Below are 9,742 nucleotides of genomic sequence, written 5' to 3' on the forward strand. Positions count from 1 at the left end.
GCGGGGTGGTTTTTTCCCAGTAGATAAAATCTCTGTAATCAGCTTCCTTCCAGTTTTCCCACATCAAATCCGTCCTGTTGCACATTACAATCAGACCACCATTATCTCCCATTACCCCCGCCTGGAAACTCTGACTTTTTTCACCCTTTCCAGGCACTAAATGTTCAATCTGACTGCTAATACATGCTGAATGGCAGATATGTTTAAAATTCACTCTCATTCAGCACAGGAAACAGTTCAGACGCTGACGCTCATCCATCACTGCCACAGAAAAGATCCAATCACACTGTGATATGTTCTGGGACAACAGTTACATAAAGTTTGCTCAGCTATGGGTTATTTTTATTGTTACTTGCCAATTATTTAATCTTAAGGCTTAAATATTCAGGAAAGCCTGTTACAGTTTCCCACAGTCTTTAAAAATGCCTTTTATGCTCAAACAACAATAAAGAAAAAGGCTATCAAACTCAAAAGTATGTAAATCTTCTGTTTTTATGTGAGTAAAAGTGCACAAAAATGCTGCAGGATATGAACTCACTTAAAAAAGAAATATGTCCATCTGTCCAGTTTTACAATAACATTTCAACATGTGTCTAATGAATTTGAGTCCTTTTTGCATGAGAAATGATGGAAGTCTGTAGAGAAGAGCATAGATGGAAATTAAGTCATTAAGGGAAACTGAAACTGGAGTTTACTTCAAGTTGAAGGAGGAAGCACAAGAGCAAATTTCAGCTGGACTCGTCATTATTTGTTTAAAAAATGTGCAGAGAATTTATTTGAACAATTAAAGGTACAGTGTGTATGGAATACTGACATCTAGTGGTAACGCTGGGCATAGTAATTGCTTTAAATGCCAAGCACAGCTGCGGTGGCTGTCAGTGGTCAAAATTCATGCAGACAAATGTGTTTTTATCTGTGAGTGGATCCAGTGATCATAACACTACAGGTAATTACTTCCACATTGTGTACTGTCTTCTTCTATGTGCCTTTAAAGGCATTACTAATGAGAAACGGTATACTATCACCTATCAAAGAAGCTGGTAGGACAGTTTTAAAGCTCAGCAGGTTCTCACTTCCAGTGCTGATCTTTCATAAAAGCAATATAGGCTGTCGTCTAGGCCACCATCTACTGGGAGAGAGGGGGGGCATGAAAGCTCTACCAAGCTCAGTTGCAATGCAGCTTTCCACCACTTGGTGGTGGTAATGTGTCAGTTAGTTGTTTAACAAACTCCAATAAGCAGAAGAAGACTCGGATAGCCGCTAGCCTGTAGCGAAAGTTATGAAGTATTAAGAAAAAGAAAAAACTAATACAAAAATGGTGGCAGACCACACCCACTGTAGAGTGCAACTCCAGTCAAGCAGCTTTGTTCTGAGCTGTCTGAAGCTTAGACAGATGTGATAACACTAATTCCAAAGTCTGTTAACCATCACTCTTCTCCTGAATTTTATTTCAATAACGCATTTTAATTTTCTTTTTGTTCAACCTAGTTTTTTCATTTCTTATTAAGCAATACTCTTATAATTTCTCAGTTCCTTTACCATCAATAGCAACCTTTTTCAGCGTGTCCCTTTTCCACATCCTTTCTCTAAGTTCAACATCAATCCATTCTGCTTCAATAGCTCCTACTGAAAATTTCCATGATGGTGCATGACAATCTGCTACAAGTAGAAATAGTTCATTAGACAATTTGATAGATTTTTCAGCCTCTTTTAGTGCCAACACCTGCATCCAATCAATGCTTCATATCGCTCATAAAATCTTTTTCACAAACCTCTACACAATATTTTAGGTCCTGCTTTGGGAAATTATGTGTTTCTTATAATAGATACTGATAGAAACAGAGTTTTAAATAATATATTTAATTTCCCTGTCACTGACCTTTGATTTTGTTGCATGCTGCACCTTTAAGGGGGATGCAGAGCTAGACCTGTGGGAGTATTCTCTGCTGGATATTTGATACAGTATGTTTGGAATAAGAAGAACTAGGTGATGAAGACCAAAGATTTTGTGAGTTGTGTTATCATGAATTTAAACATTTTTGGCTTTCTGGGCTGGTGTGTAGAAAAGCTTCATCTTCTCATCACAGTCAACTCAAGTTTGAGTTGTGGCCTGCGGGCCTTTACTGTATATCATTCCCTACTTGCTCCGACCTTTTTCCTGTCACTTTTCTGTCAAATAAAGACCACTAAAGCCAAAAACATCCTTTCAAAAAAAAAAAAAAAATTAAATGGTGGGCAAATTATGTTCCATTGGAAGAACAAATGCTCTTTATCCATCCCTGAAATCCATAACTATGCTTTGAATAATCACCTTCTCACTGGCTCTCTCTCCTTAACACAATAACTCACACTCAGCTGGCTATTTGACTTTCCATACTGTGTTTAATGGGTTGCACCTGTTCTGCTCTGTTCTCTGCAGCTTTTTTTCCCCCAGCAGATCCTTATTAAGGTTGGTAGAAATCAGTTTGAGTGAGACCAACTCTTTTTTTCCACATCCTGTCCCTAATACGGTTTCTTCAAATCTATGATGACAGATTCTTTATTATTATTATTTATTTTTTTATTTATATAGCACCTTTCCTACATACAAATAGCAACTCAAGGTGCTTTACAGATAGTAAAAACCCCCAGAACCCCAACCCAATAGCAGCAAGCCCACCCCCCCACCCCTTCCCATCAAACACACACACACATCACAGAGGGTAAAAGCAAGTTAAAGGGACCAAGGAAACGCTGTCATAAATTCTGGGGTCTAGTGATGTGGGGAAACACTGAGATAAAACACTGTAAAACTAAATCTAAGACAATCTAAAAACCAACCTGGGTATAAAAGTAATAGTAATATTGCTAAGACCCATAAAATAAGACAACCCGTGAAATAAGAGAATCAGAATGATAAAACAAATACATAAATGATAAATAAATAGAAGCTGAATACAGCCTGTGTGTTAAGAATAAAAAAATGAATAAATACAATAGTAATAATAAAAGTAATGATTAAAATGCTAAACTAAAAAGGTGGGTCTTGAGTCTGTTTTTAAAAATATCCACACTAGGTGCTCCCCTCACGTCCTCAGGCAGACTGTTCCACATACGAGGGCCGTAGAAATAAAAGGAGGACTCGCCGTGGGTTTTTGTTTTTACTCTGGGAACAGTTATTCTTCCATGCTTTTAATGTCAAAGTGGGATGTTGTAAGATTTTAGCCTCCAAACTACATTTAGAATTAAAAAGAAAAAAAGCTGTTACAGAAATATTTGACTTGATTCATTTCATGAAATTTAAAGTGTGATTTATGATTTTATCTCCTTTAACAAAAAACTGCTACAGGAAACCAGATCCCAGTTCCTTATATTGACCCTAACCCTTTATTTTAATAAGTAAGGTACCCCTTTTCTATCAGGGATTAAAAAGTAGTAGTCATCTAAGCCTTGAGTTGGCTCAATAACCACTAACCTTTGATCTCCAAAAAAAAGGCTTCTGTAGAACTGAGGAATAGGGTCAAGATGAGGAATTACAGTTTTATGATAAAGATGATCAAAATTTAGATCTTGCTTTAATACAAATGCTGACATTTTCTTTAAAATAACATAACTGGAATTTAAACACTTCAGCAACAGGTGGGACAATGTAGCAGCAACACCTACTTGCATATGAAAAATGATTATCAGTTTGTGGCTGTTATTGGGTCATCCTGATCAGGAAAGTCACAGTTATGTTCCACAAACCAGGTGTTACTACAGATCATAAAATACACATCTGATGGTTTACAATCATAACTTAAGTCTTGCATCTGACATTCCTGCAAACGTATTAGCTCTGAATGTTCAGTTCAGACAACTTTATTTATTCCAAATGGGTTATTCATCTCCAGCTTTCCCCACAACAACATAAAAACAACAATCACTGCAAGGATCAGTGATCATAATCTCAATGAAACATTAAACAATTAAAAAGCACATGGGTACGTCAGTATCTTATAACAGGCAGTTCGGTTTGAAAGTTCACTAAACTAATAAAATAAAAAATAAGAATATAAAAATATGGAAATATAAAAGTTATTTAAAAATCATTTCAATAAAATCTTGTAGATAAGTCAAATAAATGCATAAAAATGAGCCAATTTAGCTGAAAATGTGCATGTATTTCTAGCATGCATCATTTAACTGAAAAACATTTGTTAGACCACTCAAGAGATTAGACTGAGACACATAAACAGTTCTGAAATAGATGCAAATTAGCAAATCCGTCAATGACATTTAGCTCTAGATAAGTTTGCTCAGCTCCGAAGGGAAACATTGCAAAAGAAAAGCTAGATCACTAACTTTTCACTTAGTGCCTACTCACTTATGTTGCATAGCCACATATCTAATGTACATCTAATCTAGGAGCACATGATGAAGCGTCACAAATTGGATTTGGAAAACACAACCATTAATGAAATTTCTGTGTCCACACACCCCTGAAATAATACCAGATATGAGTCATATTAAAGGAAAAGAGGTTCTGATTTCAGTCCTCTCAGCCTGGTAATGTGAACACAGACCAGAGTCCTGCTTTCCTATGAAGATATCACAGTTTGTAGCAGGAGGGGAACATTCAGGAATCTGCAGTAACAACCAAAATCTGTAAAACAAGCGGGATCAACAATCAGCTGCACCTCAAACTGTGATCTTAGGATGAACCTGACCTGCTTTTTATTGCCTCACGTGTAGATTTTAAATTTGTAAGCTGCTCTTAAAGGCAGCTGTTTAAGATGAGCTGAATATTTAAAATTTCCGTGAAGCCATACCACTCTCATTGGACTGCAGGTAAAATGTGAACCTGCCAATATGCGGCTGCAGCAGAAGAGTGTGTGTGTTGGTGTGTGTCTCAGGAGGGAGGCAGCGGCATAAAGATGCCAGATGCTACTGTGTCAGGCAGGTTACGAGTGTGTGTTTGTGTGTGTGTGTGTGAGGGAGAAAGTGAGACGAGTGTTGAGGGGAGCTGGAGATGAGGGATGGCAAAATGGAGTGAGTCTGTGTGTGTGTGTGTGTGTGTGTGTGTGTGTGTGTGTGTGTGTGTGTGTGTGTGTGTGTGTGTGTGTGTGTGTGTGTGTGTGGCAGATGGTGAATGGAGATGAAGGCAGGTTCATGTTACAGTATCAGGAGAACTATTCATGTTTACTGCCATGCATGTTTTTTCTGTTTGTTTGAACAGAGTCGAATAATAATAATAATAATAATAATAATAATAATAATAATAATAATAATAATAATAATAATAATAATAATAATAATAATCATAATAATGGCAGAGAGGTGATGGGCTTTACAGCTAAAGGCTGTAACCCTCATCATGAGCAGACAGAGTGGAGAGCTGAAAAGAAGATGGGGATCTGGGAGTCTGGGATGGATTGTAAGAATGGAGGGGTTCAGAAAGAAATGGGGAGCCAGATTACAGAAAGCTTTAGAGATGAAGTTGTTCTGTAGTTGTTGAAGAAAGAGATGATTTGTTTGGTAAGTTTCCTGTAATGATTCAGGCAGCAGAATTCTGAACAAATCAGAGTTTATGGATTGACTAGCGGGATGAACCAGATGGGAGATAGTTACAGTAATCAAGGTGAGAAGTGACATGAGCATGAATGGAAATGACAGCACTGCTGGGTGAAGATGGCTGATAATACATAAATGAAAATAAGTTTACGGAATGAGTTTATTGATGTGTTTTATATTAGAGTGTGCACTGTCAGGGATGACACCCAGACTTGACCTGAGAGGAAGGATAACGGTTGAACATTCAGGTTCAGGTAGAGAATCAGGATTAGGTTAGTCACAATTACATTTAAGATAAGTTGAGTGTCTTCTTAAACTTACAAATGTATATTACTTCTGTTGAGGAGAAATAAATCTGTCAATATTTCCTGATAAATAAATAAGAATATTGTAGTCAGAAGACTTTGTAAAGATCAGGGACATTTTCTAGTCATGGTTTGGGTTGGAATGTGTGAGTGCACTTGTATCACTCATGTTTCAGGTACACTAACAGGTGTGTGAGGACTCACTTTTAAAGACAAAATTATGAAATGTTGGCTATGTTCATGCTGCAGGTCTAAGTTTTATGTTTAGCTGAGATCTGGTTTTTATACGTGGTTGTTCACACAATAATTCAAATGCAACCACCATCAGACTCCAGTGAGAACAGTATGGCCTGAAAACAACCCACATGCACAGAAATGTCATGATGTCACACATAGCAGGCTGTATTTATGGAAATAACATTCGCTCTTGCTGTGTCCTGCCTCCTCCAGCACATAGGAGTGACATCTGTCTCACTGCAGCGACATAAAGTCAGATGAAATGTGACTTAACTATTTAGACTAAGGTCGCTTTAGGAAATATCAGATATACAACCTATGTGGTACCAGATGTGAAAGTGACCTCAGTCTGATTTGATAAATTCTGATTTGTGCTGTTCAGATTGAGATTAAAAAAAAAAAAAAAAAAAAAGGAATTTAGGTCAAATATGACCAAATTGTTGAATTTTTTCCATGTTTGCCTGCAGTGTGAATTCATTCTTTGACACTGTCCTCATCCTCCAAATGCACCCATGTGGTACATGTACATGCAGGCAGGTATAGAATATGCTGAGTAAAGAATATGTGACCTCTAGTGGTCGTGGGTGTAACTGCATGGGAAGGGGACCAATCGGGGATGTCAACAATGTCCATTACAGTGATGATGGCCTTAATGCATTTGTTACCGTGGTCTTTGTCTATCTCTTACCAAGTGATGCTGGGATGTTCCAACCTAATCGCAGCCAAGAAATACCTTTTTTGTATTGATTATATGTAATCGAAGCAGCCTGTAAAATGGTCTCCATTAGGCGGATGGTGGCATTGTAAAAAGAATGTATTTTAGTTCCGTATAGAAGTTAATTATCTGGAAGTTACTGAGTCTGTTCACTGATGTGACAGACTGATTGATGTGTTTTTGTATAAACACAACTGGAAGTTAAAAAACGTTTGAGTCGAGTGTCACGTTACTGGTGGAATTCATGCTGGTCTTGAGCTCACATTTCATAAAGGCCCATGGGTGAAAGTGCAACAATTTATTGGTTTGTTCAACAGTAAACTTGACAATAATGCCTGCTGAGATGTGGAAACTCATTTATTAGGTATATACCCTTCATCGCACATGTAGAGGGAGGACTTTAATGGATGAAATTATGAGACATACAGTGTTTACCACATGACTGTTTCAGTGGGAGACTTGTTGGAAATTTTAGTACAACGGTTGGTGCTAGAGTTTGAGTTTGACCAGTTACATGACAGGCATTGATTTCCAAATCCCTAAAAGGCTCTAATAATCAATATTCATATTATTAATGTTAATGATTGTTGGTTAAGTTCATCTTCCAAATATTAGAATTTGAAAAGCTTTAACAAAAATTAAAACTATGATTATTCTGCATTTGAATGTTTTTTTCAGCTTTGTCCTATAAATTTTCTCCTTAGTGAATTGTAGCATTTTCTTGGGATTTAAATAAAGCTTAAAAGATGAATGGACAAGTTAAATGTAGGTGTGTGAGCCGTTTATGAGGGCTAGATTCAGGGGAATGAAGACATTTTGGCAATATGAGGACATTTTGGCTGGTTCCCACAGGAAAGGGATGAATTAGGTTCTTGACCCGCTTTTAAAGTTCTCCATGAATATATGATTACAAATGTGTGTGTTTATACTTCTAGTAGTCACAATATGAAAACCTACTTCTCTTTTGGAGCTCACTCTCACAGAAAACAGAGATGCATTTACTTATTTGGAAATACAATAAATTTAAAACTAGCAGAAAACTCAAGGTGGTAAATTTTTTTTAATTGTTGTTTTGCAATCAGTTGATGTGATGTGCAATTATGCATGAATGTTTTCACGCTTAACTCTTATTGCAACTGACAGCAAGGTGGAAAAATGGAAACTAGCTGGATGATTTTGGTTCAGATAGGACTTGAACTTCAATATCTGGGCTGACAGTTCACAGTGCAGCACCACCATCAACCCCATTTTTCCTCCTTATTGTTTTGAACCTGTGTAGTCATGCAACTGTCACATTTGTGACCGTTTTGAAAAATGTAAGCATATTTTAAATTGCAAATGAAAATTTAGCTACGTAACAAATTTGAAGCCTTAACAATGCAGTCATTTTGATCATGCCTGGCTGTAATGCAATCTAAATATAAGCAGTCTGTGGTTTTATAACTAGTTTATAGCCCAGTTAGTGTAAGTATTTCATCATTTTTGAACCTGTACCAATGGCTTTTCCACATTCTGGTTTGTTTTGGGGGGACAAAAAGAAAGTCCCCTTAGGGTAAATTTAGCATTTTAGAGAGAATATCTGACATAAAGTCAAAGTTTGAATTTGTTGCTGGCTAAATATTTTGCAAAAGCATCTTTTTGAGGATTCATTAGCATTTGAAACACTAAGAAGATGCTTTGGAACAGACCTTTAGACGTTTAAAAGTGCAGGTTGACTTCAGCTTTAGGCTGTGAGGATTTTGTTATAGAGTGTCCTCACACAGGCATGAGAACAGTTGTGTATCTACATGATCATCTGCTTAGATTATCCTCAAGTCTTCATCTCCATCTAGTGGTTCGAGTGTGACACTGAAAAACAAAGAAGGGTAAATTTCAACTGTAAATCTCATGACTGCATCCTCTAAAAACTTCAGTTTACCTAATAAATAAACCAATTGAATACATGACTATGGCTTATTATTATTTATGCCCCTCACTAAAATTCATTAGAGGAGGCTGCTGGGAATTGGTATTACAGTCCATGACACTTTCTTATATTTTTGCCAACAAAATAACTGATCAGAAATGTTTAAGTGGCATAAAGACAACCTACTCAATATTAGGTGGTCATAATGGTGTATATATTTGGTTTAAAAGCATCATTTTTGTCTGCAATTTCCTGGGGGTTGAGACAAAGAAATGCAACCAAAGTGCTTATTTAACAGCTACTTTCCTTTCAATAATCAAATATTGATATTTTAAAAGATCTTATAAAGCTCTCCATACTTGTACCTTTGTCTTGCAGAGTCTTAATATACTAATTAACCTGCAGTTTATGTGCAAATTGTACAGTACAGAAGTAGAAATGTAAAAATACTTCAGATTTACCAGTGGGTGTTTTCATAATTTTACTGTATGTGTTTGTGTGTTTGTAGCCAGAAAAAGAGGGAGACAGAAAAATGTGACCATCATTTTAAATTTGTCAGCCCAACACAAAAGTGCACACAAATACACACACACAAGCTTGAGCAGCTACACTTTTAAGGACAGTTTGTTGACCATTACTACCTCATCCCTAACTCTAACCCGAATTAAATCTCTATTCACACCTTAGCCCCTACTCTAACATGATCCCAGAAATGAGATTCTAGCTTTGGTCCCTATAATGACTGCCGGTCACAACAAGGTCCGTGGTTGTACCAGAAAAGGTCCCAGTGAAGTAATGAAAATGTGTGGCCACAGCCACAAACACACACATTAAGTGCTCGTCCATGCTGCAGGCGAATGAAGGCATTGCACTACTAGCCTACTTTAGGACAAGTCACCACTCTGAAAGTGTCCAGCCACCGTGAAATTCATATTATTCCATTGGAGGACAAACACATACCCACACATTTACAAACAATGGTAGTGGCATCATATATTGAACCTATATAGAGCCTATCTGTGCCTTACAGAGATCTTTAGAATAGTA

Source organism: Melanotaenia boesemani, chromosome 5 (genome assembly GCF_017639745.1).
Source record: "Melanotaenia boesemani isolate fMelBoe1 chromosome 5, fMelBoe1.pri, whole genome shotgun sequence".
In the NCBI taxonomy this organism is placed as follows: Eukaryota; Metazoa; Chordata; class Actinopteri; order Atheriniformes; family Melanotaeniidae; genus Melanotaenia; species Melanotaenia boesemani.